This window comes from Callorhinus ursinus, unplaced genomic scaffold, assembly GCF_003265705.2.
Source record: "Callorhinus ursinus isolate GAN/ISIS: 27379988/994484 unplaced genomic scaffold, GSC_fseal_2.0 scaffold39, whole genome shotgun sequence".
Lineage (NCBI taxonomy): Eukaryota > Metazoa > Chordata > Mammalia > Carnivora > Otariidae > Callorhinus > Callorhinus ursinus.
In genome coordinates, this window is record NW_027397101.1 from 17,791,782 (window position 1) to 17,807,492 (window position 15,711).

A 15,711-nucleotide genomic window follows, 5' to 3' on the forward strand; every position below is an offset into this window, starting at 1 on the left:
TGATCACATCCTAGGTCACAAATCAGGTCTCAACCGGTACCAAAAGATTGGGATCATTCCCTGCATATTTTCAGACCACAATGTTTTGAAACTAGAACTCAATCACAAGAGGAAAGTCAGAAAGAACTCAAATACATGGAGGCTAAAGAGCATCCTACTAAAGAATGAATGGGTCAACCAGGAAATTAAAGAAGGATTAAAAAAATTCATGGAAACCAATGAAAATGAAAACACAACTGTTCAAAATCTTTGGGATACAGCAAAGGCAGTCCTGAGAGGAAAGTATATAGCAATACAAGCCTTTCTCAAGAAACAAGAAAGGTCTCAAATACACAACCTAACCCTACACCTAAAGGAGCTGGAGAAAGAACAGCAAATAAAGCCTAAACTCAGCAGGAGAAGAGAAATAATAAAGATCAGAGCAGAAATTAATGAACTAGAAACCAAAAGAACAGTAGAACAGATCAACGACACTAAGAGCTGGTTCTTTGAAAGAATGAACAAGATTGATAAACCCCTGGCCAGACTGATCAAAAAGAAAAGAGAAATGACCCAAATCAACAAAATCACGACTGAAAGAGGAGAGATCACAACCAACACCAAAGAAATACAATTACAAGAACATATTATGAGCAACTCTATGCCAGCAAATTAGATAACCTGGAAGAAATGGGGGCATTCCTAGAGATGTATCAACTACCAAAATTGAACCAGGAAGAAACAGAAAACCTGAACAGACCTATAACCACTAAGAAAACTGAAGCAGTCATCAAAAATCTCCCAAGAAACAAAAGCCCAGGGCCAGATGGCTTCCCAGGGGAATTCTACCAGACATTTCAGGAAGAATTAATACCTATTCTCCTGAAACTGTTCCAAAAAATAGAAATGGAAGGAAAACTTCCAAACTCGTTTTATGAGGCCACCATTACCTTGTTCCCCAAACCAGACAAAGACGCCCTCAAAAAGGAGAATTACAGATCAATATCCTTGATGAACATGGATGCAAAAATTCTCACCAAAATACAAGCCAATAGGATCCAACAGTACATTAAAAGGATTATTTACCATGACCAAGTGGGATTTATCCCTGGGCTGCATGGTTGGTTCAACATCCGCAAATCAATCAACATAATACAAAACATTAACAAAAGAAAGAACAAGAATCATATGATCCTCTCAACAGATGCAGAAAAAGCATTTGACAATGTACAGCATCCTTTCTTGATCAAAACTCTTCAGAGTATAGGGATAGAGGGTACATACCTCAATATCATAAAAGCCATCTACGAAAAACCTACAGCGAATATCATTCTCAATGGGGAAAAGCTGAGAGCTTTTCCCCTAAGGTCAGGAATGCGGCAGGGATGTCCACTCTCACCACTGCTATTCAACATAGTATTAGAAGTCCTAACCACAGCAATCAGACAACAAAAAGAAATCAAAGGCATCCAAATCAGCAAAGAGGAAGTCAAACTCTCACTCTTTGCAGATGATATGATACTTTATGTGGAAAACCCAAAAGACTGCACCCCAAAACTGCTAGAACTCATACAGGAATTCAGTCAAGTAGCAGACTATAAAATCAATGCACAGAAATCAGTGGCATTCCTATACACCAACAACAAGACAGAAGAGAGACAAATCAAGGAGTCGATCCCATTTACAATTGCACCCAAAATCATAAGATACCTAGGAATAAATTTAACCAAAGAGGCAAAGGATCTGTATCAGAAAACTATAAAATACTCAGGAAAGAAATTGAAGAAGACACAAAGAAATGGAAAAACGTTCCATGCTCAGGGATTGGGAGAACCAACATTGTGAAGATGTCAGTGCTACCTAGAGCAATCTACACATTCAATGCAATCGCCATCAAAATACCATCCACTTTTTTCAAAGAAATGGAACAAATAATCCTAAAATTTGTATGGAACCAGAAGAGACCGCAAATAGCCAGAGGAAGATTGAAAAAGAAAAGCAAAGCTGGCGGCATCACAATTCCGGACTTCCAGCTCTATTACAAAGCTGTCATCATCAAGACAGTATGGTACTGGCACAAAAGCAGACACATCGATCAATGGAACAGAATCGAGAGCCCAGAAATGGACCCTCAACTCTATGGTCAACTTATCTTTGACAAAGCAGGAAAGAATGTCCAATGGAAAAAAGACAGTCTCTTCAACAAATGGTGTTGGGAAAATTGGACAGCCACATGCAGAAGAATGAAACTGGACCATTTCCTTACACCACACACAAAAATAGACTCCAAATGGTTGAAAGACCTAAACGTGAGACAGGAGTCCATCAAAATCCTAAAGGAGAACACAGGTAGCAACCTCTTCGACCTCAGCCGCAGCAACTTCTTCCTAGAAACATCGCCAAAGGCACGGGAAGCCAGGGCAAAAATGAACTATTGGGATTTCATCAAGATAAAAAGCTTTTGCACAGCCAAAGAAACAGTCCACAAAACCAAAAGACAACCGACAGAATGGGAGAAGATATTTGCAAATGACATATCAGATAAAGGGCTAGTATCCAAAATCTATAAAGAACTTATCAAACTCAACACCCAAAGAACAAATAATCCAATCAAGAAATGGGCAGAAGACATGAACAGACATTTTTCCAAAGAAGACATCCAAATGGCCAACAAGCACATGAAAAAGTGCTCAACATCGCTCGGCATCAGGGAAATCCAAATCAAAACCTCAATGAGATACCACCTCACACCAGTCAGAATGGCTAAAATTAACAAGTCAGGGAACAACAGATGTTGGCGGGGATGTGGAGAAAGGGGAACCCTCCTACACTGTTGGCGGGAATGCAAGCTGGTGCAACCACTCTGAAAATCCGTATGGAGGTTCCTCAAACAGTTGAAATTAGAGCTACCATTCGATCCAGCAATTGCACTACTGGGTATTTACCCCAAAGATACAAATGTAGGGACCCGAAGGGGTACGTGCACCCCAATGTTTATAGCAGCAATGTCCACAATAGCCAAACTGTGGAAAGAGCCAAGATGTCCATCGACAGATGAATGGATAAAGAAGAGGTGGTATATATACACAATGGAATATTATGCAGCCATCAAAAGGAATGAGATCTTGCCATTTGCAACGACGTGGATGGAACTGGAGGGTGTTATGCTTAGTGAAATAAGTCAATCAGAGAAAGACATGTATCATATTACCTCACTGATATGAGGAATTCTTAATCTCAGGAACAAACTGAGTGTTACTGGAGTGGTTGGGGGTGGGAGGGATGTGGTGGCTCGGTGATAGACATTGGGGTGGGTATGTGCTACGGTGAGCGCTGTGAATTATGCAAGACTGTTGAATCACAGATCTGTACTTCTGAAACAAATAACGCAACATATTTTAAGAAAAAAGAAAAAGAAGAAGATAGCAGGAGAGGAAGAATGAAGGGGAGTAAGTCAGAGGGGGAGAAGAACCATGAGAGATGATGGACTCTGAAAAACAAACTGAGGGTTCTAGAGGGGAGGAGGGTAGGGGGATGGGTTAGCCTGGTGATGGGTATTAAAGAGGGCACATTCTGCAGGGAGCACTGGGTGTTATGAACAAACAATGAATCATGGAACACTACATCAAAAACAAATGATGTAATATATGGTGATTAACATAACAATAAAAAATTAAAAAAAACTGAATATTAGATACACTCCACTCTTAAAAAATTCCTTCAATCAATTTCAGAGGCCTTGAGCCCCAGCCTTCGACTCTATTACTGAGCCCTTACTTCACTCTTTCATCAATCCCTCCACCTCCAAATTTTCTGTTCTTTTTCTAATTCACAGAAGTTTAAACCACACTTTCTACCCTTAAAAGTCTTTCCCAATACAAAAACCACTTTTCTCCCAACAGGATTTCTTTTCTCTGCTGTTGATGTAGTTAACTTTTTTCATACCCAGTTACATTTGGTTTACATTTTGGAATTCTAAATAAGAATTTCAATTTGAAAAATGATATTCACTACTAAAAATAGGGGAGAAAGATTTAAAGTAACTTTTATGGGCCAATCCTAAAAAGTAAAGAAGGCAACGTGTCTTATTTCTGAGAAACTGTTGCGTGAACCAGACTAACAGCCATGTTAGACAAATTGGGGACGGCTCTGTGACCTGAAACCTTCTGGAGCACAGGTCCCGCCCTCCACATTCTTTCTTTTTGTTTAACCACACCCTTAAGTACACCTTTGGGGCATAGCATCCTTGACTCACTCTGGAGATAGCAGTTCTTACAGGAGATGGGGTTTTGGCGATCTACTCATCTTGCAGCTGCCCAAGACCTGCATGTGTATGTAAGTGCCCTTCATAAACCATTTCTTGTCAGCCCTTTTCTTCAGTCTTCCAACTCCTTTGGCCTTTGAAGGTCATTTTGCATATACCTCCCTTTCAAGAAACAACTGTGTAGGTAAGTTCAAAGTTTCCTGAGAATGCCAGACCACACTGATTTGGTATTCAGTTCTCCGTTGAATCATACATCATGTGAAAAAAATTAGCAAAGGAATAAAGAAGAAGGTCAAGAATAATACCATAATCTTTAAAGAGGCCAACAAAATGTGGAACCATAGCTACAGAGCTAACTGAAGTTCTCTAAAGCAAAAGTGATTTGTAATGGCCTCAAAGGCTATGAAATCAGAGGCATGGCATTTTTAGAACAATGAAAGGGCCTCCATTGTAAGCTAATTTAATCTCCTCACTTTATAGGTGAGCAAACTAAGCCACCACTTAATTAATAACACAGCTGAGCTCAGAGTTGAGGTTTCCTGACTCCAAGTGCATTCTATAGTCCATGACATCATGGCTGCCTTATAGTCTATATCAATACAGGCCTCCGGGCACATGTGATGAGACCTAAGAGAATCTAGAAGTTGCTATGAAGAGGGAAAAATGAGCGTTGGGTCTGAGAACACTTTGTTCAAGTTACTATGTGCTCTGCTATAGTCTGAATGTTTGTGTACCCCCCATATATTGGAAACGGCCCCCCAAAGTGATGGTATTAGGAGGGGGAGCCCTGGGAAGGACTAGGTCCTGACAGCAAAGCCCTTATGAATGGGATTAGTGCCCTTATGAAAGAGACCTCAGAGGGAAAGTTTTCTCGCCGTGTGAAGTTAACAGTGAAAAGATGACTATCTAGGAAGTGGACTCTCAATAAATACCTAATCTGGTGCCGTGATCTTGGACTTCCCAGCCTCTGGAGCTGTGAGAAATAAATGCTTATGGTTTAAAAGTCACCCATTCTGTGATATTTTTAAAGAGTTTTATTTATTTATTTGAGAGAGAGAGGGAGAGCACAGAGGGAGAGGGAGAAGCAGACTCCCCACTGAGCAGAAAGCCCAACGTGGGACTCGATCCCAGGACCCTGAGATCGTGACGTGAGCCGAAGTCAGATGCTTAAGTGACTGAGCCACCCAGGCACCCCTTTGTGGTATTTTGTTATGTCAGCTCAAACAAACTAAGGCAATTTATCTTCCTTGGCCTAAGTTAATTCATCTATAAAAAGAGGACTAATTCTTCCCTCAAGTGGCTATTTTGAGGATATTTTTAAATGTAATAATGCATATGAGATCACTGTCTCTATGTTTGGGACACAGGGGGCACAAATGAACACTAGTATCCTCCCTTTTCTTAGTCACACTAGCATGCAAGTTGGATTCAAGGCCAAATAACATGAACAAAAAATCCCAACAAGACCCCATAGTTGAGAGACAACGAAATACGTAAGCACTTTCGTTATTACACTTTGTTGGGATCAAGATAGGCTGGACCTGTCCTTCATAGTGTCAGTTGGCTGATGAGTGAAGAGAAATGCCTAGGTAACTCTGTTCTGAGAGCTGCATGGAGCAATGGTGCATGCCAGGCCCAGCCTGGTTTCCAGTCTGTACATCCTTCTTACTGGCTTCCCACTCATGTGCCAAGGGCAGGCTCAGTCCTCTTCTAGTTCCCAGAACCAATCTTGACCTGGGTCTAGATGTGCTCAGATGACTCCAACTCCATATTTGGCTACCAGTCTAATTCTGACCTATTGCTCAAGTCTTGATGGCTGGACTTCTGTGTGTGCTCCTATTGGATTCCTGGCCCTACTGACCTGATTTCTATTTGTCCCTGGACTCTTTATCATTTTGCTGTACACACCTGATAGAAAGCCCACTACCTTGTCACCTTGGCTGCTCTTGCAGCCAAAAATTACAATGGCTGCCTAAAACATCATGGTTTCCCAAAAGGCCATGTCTATGTTACCATGCCATCATCTTGTCCTTAAGCTATGTCTAAATGATCCAAGGAAAGGGAGCGGTAACCTAACAGGTTCTTGCCTGCAAACTCTGAGAACTTAGAGACAGAATATGGTAGGAGCTGAGTCACCCTTGGCAATGTTTAGGAGAAAAGCCCACAAGCTCTTCCTGTTTCTGAAGGACCAACCCTGTGACTACCCTTCCTGAGACTTGACCTTTTAGCTTTGCCTTCTCTTGGGAGCTTGCACAATGAATCTAATTTCTGCTTAAGTGATAGAAGATCAGCTTCTGCTGCTTGCTTCCATTTGAGCTTTATCCAGTACACATCTCAGCTGTTTACTATTCATCTGAATGCAGTGTGTTCCACTGTGAGCCCAGGACTTCTCCTTCAGTCAACTGTCCCAGCCAGGCCAAATCTTAAAGCATAAAAATACACACTAGTATTTCACACTGATATTTGCCCCAGCTTCTCCATAGGATCATAATTTTTGGGAACTTACTTTAGTAATAGCAATTTCTTTGGTCATATTCATTTATTCATCCACTCATCCATCCATCCATCCCTCTGTATGGAGCATCTACTGCACACAAGGCACTGTCCATGGTTCTGGGGTTACAAAAATATTGGGGCACCTGAGTGACTCAGTCGATTGAGCCTCCCACTCTTGATCTCAGCTCAGATCTTGATCTGAGAGTCTTGAGTTCAAGCCCCACCTTGGGCTCCACGCTGGGTGTGGAGCCTACTTACAAAATATAGATATAGATATCTATATTTATCTATAGCATTCTTGTTTTTCAACATCATAGACCAGTGAAGGTAACTGCCATACCAATAAATAATCTCAGGACAAAGGGCTAAGGACTATAATGGAGGTATAAACATGGGCAGTGAAAACACCAAGTTGGGAACGAATGTCTATCTTCATGAAAGGGGTCAGAAAGTCTTCACAGAGTAGCTAATGTTTAAAATGAGTATTAGAGAAAGAACAAATTCACCAAGAGAAGAAGGGTAGTACTGCTTTAAGATAACACTGTAAGAATGACAAATTTGTTAACCATTTAACTTTGCAATCCCGTTTTGGGGATTTACCCTACAGAAATATATGTACTTGTAACAAATGACTTACATATAAGATTAACAATTGCAGCATTGTTTGTAAGAGTTTGAGATTAAAAGCAATCCACATGTTAATTAATGAGCACTGCTTAAATAAATATGGTATAGCCACTTGGTGGAAGACTATGAAGCTGTAAAAAAGAATGAAGAAGCTCTCTATTTATGAAAGCTCTCTGATATGAGAAATCTTTTTCTTTAAGATTTTTTTATTTATCTGAGGGAGACCACGAGCAGGGAGAGGGGCAGAGGGAGAAGGGGAGGGAGAAGCAGACTCCCCGCTGAACACAGAGCCTGACGCAGGGCTCGATCCCAGGACCCTGAGATCATGACCTGAGCAAAAGGCCGCCACTTAACTGAGTCACCCAGGCGCCCCTAATATGAGAGATTTCTAAGATACAGTGTTAAGTTAAAAAAAAAAGAGCAACATTTAGTTTAATACTGTTTTTTGTTTTAAATGGGGTAAAAGAAAAATACACATTCATATTCACATTTATATGAAAAAGCTGTACACATAATATACATCTGATAAAAGTGGTTACTATTGGGTCTGGGGACAGTGGAAGGGGTGAGAATGAGACTTTTCATTGAACACTTTTTTTTTAAGTAAAATATTGTCTATTAAAAATGTGAATAATTTGGGGCGCCTGGGTGGCTGATCGTAAGTGTCTGCCTTCGGCTCAGGTCATGATCCCGGGGTCCTGGGATCGAGCCCCGCATCGGGCTCCCCGCTCGGCAGGAAGCCTGCTTCTCCCTCCCCCACTCCCCCTGCTTGTGTTCCCTCTCTCGCTGTGTCTCTCTCTCAGTCAAATAAATAAATTTTTTTAAAAAATAAATAAATAAAATAAAAAATCTTTTAAAAAATGTGAATAATTTTTCAAAGAATACATTACAGGGAAACACTGAAGTTGGATATAGGGCTCAGAAGTCTACTTTTTTTTTTTTTTTTTAACTGCTCCATGAGTCAGAAACTTTCTGGCAAAAGGAAATCAAAAGAGAATGTCTTATTTCATCTCCCTCTTATGTGGGTAGTAATACTCTAACAGCAATTACATAATATGAGAATAGGCACCTTTAAAAACACAAACATGTGTGGAGACTTATGGCTGGTGAGAAAGCAAAACATTGTTGGCAGGGAGGCCTACCATCTAGATTTGGAAGCAGAATTTTGATTCGTTCTTAGGTGGGTGTATTCATTCAGTTTAAACAACATTCCTTCTGCCTTATTCCTGAAAGGATGTTAAGGCTTTCCATTTAAAACACTGGGAAAATAAAACTGTATACGCTAAAGTCATCTCCCAATTAAAAAAAAAAAAATCCACTGAAATTTTGGGCTTTAGAAGCCTCCCTTGTGGAGAGGGGAGGGTACAAGGCTAAAAAGTCTTTACCTACTCCAGGCAATGGGCCAGTGAATGTCATCCCGCAGGCTTTTTTTTTTTTTTTTAAGATTATATTTGTTTATTTTTGAGAGAGAGAGGAAGAGGGAGCACGAGTCGGGGGGAAGGGGCAGAGGGAGAAGCAGATTCCCTGCTGAGCAGGGAGCCCATACAAGACTCTGAGGCAGACGCTTAACCGACTGAGCCAGGTCCTGCCTTGAATAGCCTTTTTATATATTTTTTCCATCCTTTCAAGCCTCGGGGCACCCCTCTTTAAAAGATGAACAATAGGGACGCCTGGGTGGCTCAGTTGGTTAAGTGCCTGGCTTCAGCTCAGGTCATGAACCCAGGGTCCTGGGATTGAGTCCCACATCAGATTCCTTGCTCAGAGGGGAGCCTGCTTCTCCCTCTGCCTGCCGCTCCCCCTGCTTGTGCGCGCTTTCTCCCCGGCAAATAAATAAATAAAATCTTGAAAAATAAAAGAAGAACAATAATTCCCTCTTAGCCATTTCATACCACCTGATTATTATAAAGTTCATTCGGACACTCAAATGAAAGAAGATATAATTAAGTAAAATCAGTGTCATTCAAATTAGAGTCTCCCCTAACATTTACCATTACCTGGTAATGAGAGTTTAGTTCTCGATTTAATAGTTCCAAAACCTTTGTTTTCAGTGCCCTAAGGGATGATCAAGATTTGAGGGGATTGGGTCATTCTACCAAAATTCAGGAGAATCTTGGCTGTGGTAGGACAGCTGTCGTTTTGCCTGCCCATTGCTGACTGCATTTCTTTGGGAAATTATTCTTCTCCAGTCCACTTGCCAGCTCTGATTTGGATTTCGGTGGAGCTGTCATTCACAGTATCTAATCATGTGGCCACAGGGTGACATACATCTGGGCCAAACATAGTAGCTTATTCCTCTAGCCTCAGTCATTGGCTCCAAGGAATGGGACACTCTGTGGTGGGCATGTATTCCAAGCTGGATTAATCACCCTCTTGGGTTGTTGCTATGGAGCTAGATGAGAGGGGGCCTCACCTCTCAGATCACAAAAACTGGAAAGATATAAATATGGCAGCCAGCAGCCATATGAACAGTATGTGAATATTATAAAATTTGGAAAGCTACTCAATTTTTTAAAGTCATTTGGGTTGTTGCCATTATGTGTGATTAAGAAATGTTTAGCGCTATGATTTTGCTGTGCAATTAAAAAAAAAAATCGTGGGGGTTTTGCCTGGGTGGCTCAGTCGGTTAGATGCCTGGCTCTTAGTTCCAGCTCAGGTCGTGGTCTCAGGGTCCTGGGATCCAACCCAGCATCAGGCTCTGCACCCAGCAGGGAGTCTGCGTGGGATTCTCTCTCTCTCTCCCTCTTCCTCTGCCCCTCCCCCTTCAAATGAATGAATAAATCTTAAAAAATAATCATGGGGATGTATAAAAATATCAAATCACTATGATGTATACCTGAAACTAATAGGATATTGTATGTCAATTATACTTCAGTTAAACACACACAAACACACACACAAAAGAAACAAGCTGATTAAACTTTTGAGGTGGTAAAGTATACAGGACACCTTATAGAGTCTGGATAGAGCAGTACAGATTGGAGTGGGAAAGACTTCACAGGACTAAAGCACTTCAGTTGAATCTTACATGATCTGGATGAACAGAGGAATGGTGACCACATTTTGTGCAGCAAAGGCAGCAAGCAAGAAGATGGACCTAACAAGAGCAAGGAGTGGATGTCAGTAGTAGTGAAGTGGGCCAAAATACCTGAGCTGTATCCCAGAGTCTCAAGACTAAGGGAGGAGAAGGAGCAGCGCTGAGTTGAGGTAAGGGGTACTGGAAAAGGAGCCTCTTCCAGCCTGAGCTAGAGAAGGTGGCAAGGAGCAGGGCGGGAGTGAGGTACCTAATCTCAGACTTACATGCACTAGACACTACTACATTCCTTTATTTATTTATTTATTTATTTATTTATTTATTTTTAAAACATTTTATTTATTTATTTGAGAGAGAGAATGAGAGAGAGAGAGAGAGCACATGAGCGGGGGGGAGGGTCAGAGGGAGAAGCAGACTCCCCGCCGAGCAGGGAGCCCGATGCAGGACTCGATCCAGGGACTCCAGGATCATGACCTGAGCTGAAGGCAGTCGCCCAACCAACTGAGCCACCCAGGTGCCCCTACATTCCATTTTTTTTTAATTTTTAAGATTTTATTTATTTGAGAGCGTGAGTGACAGGAGAGAGAGAGAGAGAGCATGAGCAGGGGAAGGGGCAGAGAGAGGGAGAAGCAGTGTCACAGGGAACCCGATGCGGGGCTCCATCCCAGGACTCCGGGATCATGACCTGAGCTGAAGGCAGGTGCTTAACCGACTGAACAACCCAGGCGCCCCCATAATTACATTCCTAACTGCCTGCTATCTACATAAACAAACTCTGTGTGACCTTACACCCCCAGCAGCCCATCACCATGGCCACAACCGGTTAGAACAGAAATAGAGAAGGGACAGGGCTATCTGGATGCTGACCAATGGCCTAGCATGAGCTGGTGTGCAGGGCTTTTCCCCAAAAGGGAAAACTGGGCCAATCCTCTCATCTCACCTTCTCCCTCTGGCTTTTGCTTTCTCTCTCTCAGGAGAGGCAGAGAAAAGTTTCTTATAACTCCAGGGGCTGATGTGAAATTTTATGAAGTAGACTGGAGGCCAGGCATAGGTTTGCCAGATAAAATAAAGAACAGTTAAATCTGAATTTCAGATTAACCATGACAACAACCATTTTTTAGGTTAAGTATGTCCCAGGCAGTGTATGAGACATATTTATACTAAAAAGCTAAAATAACCCACTGAGCCACCCAGGCGCCCCTTCTTCTTCAAGTATCTATTTCTTCTTTCTTTCTTTCTTTCTTTCTTTCTTCCTTCCTTCCTTCCTTCCTTCCTTCTTTCTTTCTTTCTTTTTCTTCTTTCTGTTTCTTTCTTTCTTTCTTTTTCTTTCTTTCTTTCTTTCTTTCTTTCTTTCTTTTTCTTTCTTTCTTTCTTCTTTCTTTCTTTCTTTCTTTCTCTTTCTTTCTTTCTTTCTTTCTTCTTTCTTTCTTCTTTCTTTCTTCTTTCTTTCTTTCTTCTTTCTTTCTTCTTTCTTTCTTTCTTTTCTTTCTTTCTTTCTTTCTTTCTTTTCTTTTCTTTTCTTTTCTTTTCTTTTCTTTCTTTCTTTCGAAAGAAATTGAGAACAGAGATGGGGGTGGGTGGGGGAAAGGAGCAGAGGCAGAGGGAGGAGCAGACTCCTTGCTGAGCCAGGAGCCCGATGTGGGGCTCCATCCCAGGACCCCAAGATCGTGATCTGAGCCAAAGGCAGACACTTAACAGACTGAGCCACCCAGGCACCCCATGTGGTTTTCTTTTTAATGGGGGCAAAGCAGTGTAGATCTGTCTTTTTCTGCCCTAAGCGGGAAGGCGGTCCAGCTGTCTCTGATGCTGGGAGCACCTGCCCCATGCTGCTGGTGGGTCTTTGGTCCTCTCTCCGCTGGAGCGCCACTAAGCCATTGGAGAGCACTTATAGTTCCTTCCTGGGGATCTTAGCTGCCCCATCTTGCCTGACCAGACATACAGTGTCCTAGGAGTGAGGGATAGGCTTCCATCACCAAGGAGTCAGGCTGTAACTCTATTGGACTTTATTCTTTATCCTCCTTCATACCAGGGAGAGCCTTCCAGACGAGGTCTTCAAAAAGAAAGCATCTGATGTATATGTCTCCTCTCTCCGTCCTTCTTCAAACCCTCTCCAGGTAAGATACCCTCTCTTGAAAGTCCCAGATTAGGTGCCCCCATGCCCCTCCCACTCCCTCAGAAAACCCCTGCCCTCCCTTTCGGAGGACATTCCTCCCCTCAGGCTTTTGTGCCCACTTGCAAACTTGAGCACGTGAGAGGTTGCACTTTGCTTACTCACAGCTGATTTCTGGGAGGGTAAGGATCATCCCCAGTGTTTGATGTACTTGATGTCCTTAGAAATGTACCTAAAAAGCCATGCACACCTCTCTAAGGTGAGTAGTTTTTTCTCAGCTACAATGTCTAATCACATACAAAGGAAGGATATTCTTCCTCAAAATGGTACTTCTTTGGCAAGTTGCAAGAGTAATTGTGTTGAGAAGAATAGCTTCTTTTTAAAATTTTGTTTTACTTATTTGACACAGAGAGAGCATGCACACAAGTAAGCGGGGAGGGAGTGGCAGGCAGAGGGAGAGGGAGAAGCAGGCTCCCCGAGGGATCCCAGGACCCTGGGATCATGACCTGAGCTGAAAGAAGACGCTTAACCAACTGAGCCACCCAGTCTCTCTGAGGAAAAAAAAGAAAAAAACAAAACGGTTTATTTTCCGTGGGTCTAGCTCACATGACCAGAGGTGTATATGGCTCTCTTTACTATCCTAGGGGATAGTGCCGGCTCTAAGTAGATTCTTCTTTATTATCCATCTCCTGCCTTATAACCTAGCTAGAAGGTGAAGGTTCTCCGAACAATTTAGCAGTCTACAGAGAGAGGCAGTGAGAACCACCTGATACAGAGGAAAGCAATGGAGAAGTGCACAGTAAAAGCTAAAAAGCCATGAGAGAAAATGTAGTGCTGATTCCTAGTATCAGATCCTATGTTTTGGACTTCCATAAAACCTCTACATGTATTTCTAAAAATAAGTACAGCAACCACCTTCATCTAGAAAAGGGGTCAGCAACTTTCTGTAAAGGACCAGATGGTAAAGATTTCAGGCTCTGCAGGCCATACAGCCTCTGGCAACCACTCAACTCTGCTATAGTAAGGTAAAAGCAGCCACAGGCTATGTGAAAATGAATAAGCATGACCATGTTCCAATAAAACTTTATTTACAAAACCCAATCACAATACCAGTCTCTGGTTTAAAAAAAAAAAACAAAGCAAAGCCAGGGCTCCTTGGAGAAATGGCTCATTCTAGACACTGGGCAGGGAATCCTTGAGTCAGGAGTATCTTGTAGTGCCAGAGGGTAAGGAAGTGCTCAGAAAACAAGAAGACAAGGAACCTGTTGGAAGGGGACCCAGGAGACACAACATGAAAGAGCTTCCCATGGCCAAAGCGAGAACAGTTTGAGCAACAGAGCAAGTCAGTACTTTTGACTATACTTTCAGGGATCATTTCTATAGTTCGTAAAATGTAGGTTTTATTGTTATTCATGTATGGTGAAGGCTAACAGAGCAGGAGACAAGTGGGAATGGAAGACAATGTCGCACACAGTTCCTAAGAGGTGGGGCAAGCCACCCCACAGGGGCCGCACAAGAAAGCACCAGTGCAGACTGGGAGCCAGAGCGAGCAGGGGGGAAATATGGGCAGGAGCCTTTATTGTGGAGTATGGAAGGGGGAAGAGAGGGAAAAAATGTTTTCATCCAAGATGAAGGCAGAATCTTGTGTCAGAGAGTATCTCCATGATCTGATCCCACACATCTAGCCTTCAATCATTTTATACCATTTCCAGGATCTACTCCCCTTACATGAGTGAATGTGTCTTATAGAGGAACTAAGGTAACTTAAGCAGATAGAAGAATATGGTTGCAGAATCTTAGGATGATGCCAGTCTCAAGTCACGGGAATCAGATAATGCCCAAGTTCCCTCCAACAAAAATGGCCGCTTCTGGGCCATCTGCCTTCGGCTTGGGTCATGATCCCGGGGTCCTGGGATGGAGCCCCGCGTTGGGCTCCTTGCTCAGTGGGGAGCCTGCTTCTCCCTCTCCCACTCCCCCTGCTTGGACTTTGTGTGTGTCAGGTGAATAAATGGAACCTTTAAAAATATTTTTTTAAAAATGGCCACTTCTCGGGCGCCTGGGTGGCTCAGATGGTTGAGCGTCTGCCTTCGGCTCGGGTCATGATCCCGGGATCCTGGGATCGAGTCCCACATCGGGCTCCCTGCTCCTTGGGAGCCTGCTTCTCCCTCTGCCTCTCTCTCTCTCTCTCTCTCTCTCTGTCTCTCATGAATAAATAAATAGTTAAAAAAAAATAAAAAAAATAAAAATGGCCACTTCTCCCAAATCTCTTCCTCACATCACAGAACATTTTCTGACTATATTTTTTTACCAATGGACTTTCTTACTCTCTTTGTTCACTCACAAGAAATAGTACAGGTATTCTAAAGCAATTAGTTCGGGCAATTTAGAGAATAAAAAGAAAATCATTATGCAAATACATATTAACAGTCATTCAACCTTGAAAAGCATTGTTGCTTCAATGAAAGGGGATGCTAGATTCATGTTTTCCGCCTCAGTTGTTAACATTCCTTGTAATTAATGTCAGACCTCTGAATGGTGATCTTATTCCTCACTAAATGGTTATTATTCTACCAACTGCCTTTATGACTAAGAGCCCTCCAGCTATCTTTCCCAGTCACATCATTCCCTCTCTGTCCTTCCACTACTACTTTCTTTGGCGGAGAGAAACCCCCACGTGGTCCCCTGGCTTCAGGAAAGCCATTTTCCACCTGAACACACAATCAGTGGAAGCAGAGAATCCAGGAACAGTAAGTACCAAGCAAAAGATTTTCTCTTCTTTGTATTATCTTTCTTTCTTTCTTTTTTTAAGATTTCGTTTATTTATTTGAGAGAGAGAGAGCAAGAACGAGAGCCAGAGAGCACAAGTGGGGTGAAGGGCAGGGGGAAAAGCAGACTCCCTGCCGAGCTGGGAGTCCAATGTGGGGCTTGATCCCGATCCCGGGACTCCGGAATCATGACGTGAGCTGAAAGCAGATGCTTAACCTACTGAGCCACCCAGGCACCCCTCTTCTTTGTATTTTCAAAGAGGAGTCCCCAACCCTTTTGTGTAAAAGAGCTGGCTAGTGATTTTCCTAAAGCCTCGCAGTGTCTAAAGTGTTAAGGGTGAGGACTAAGCTTCTGCCTCTACCCCTTCTCACTAGAAATGCCACATGCTTGGCTGTGGCCTTTCTTTGAATCTGGTGGGAATCCCTGCCCCACAGAGCC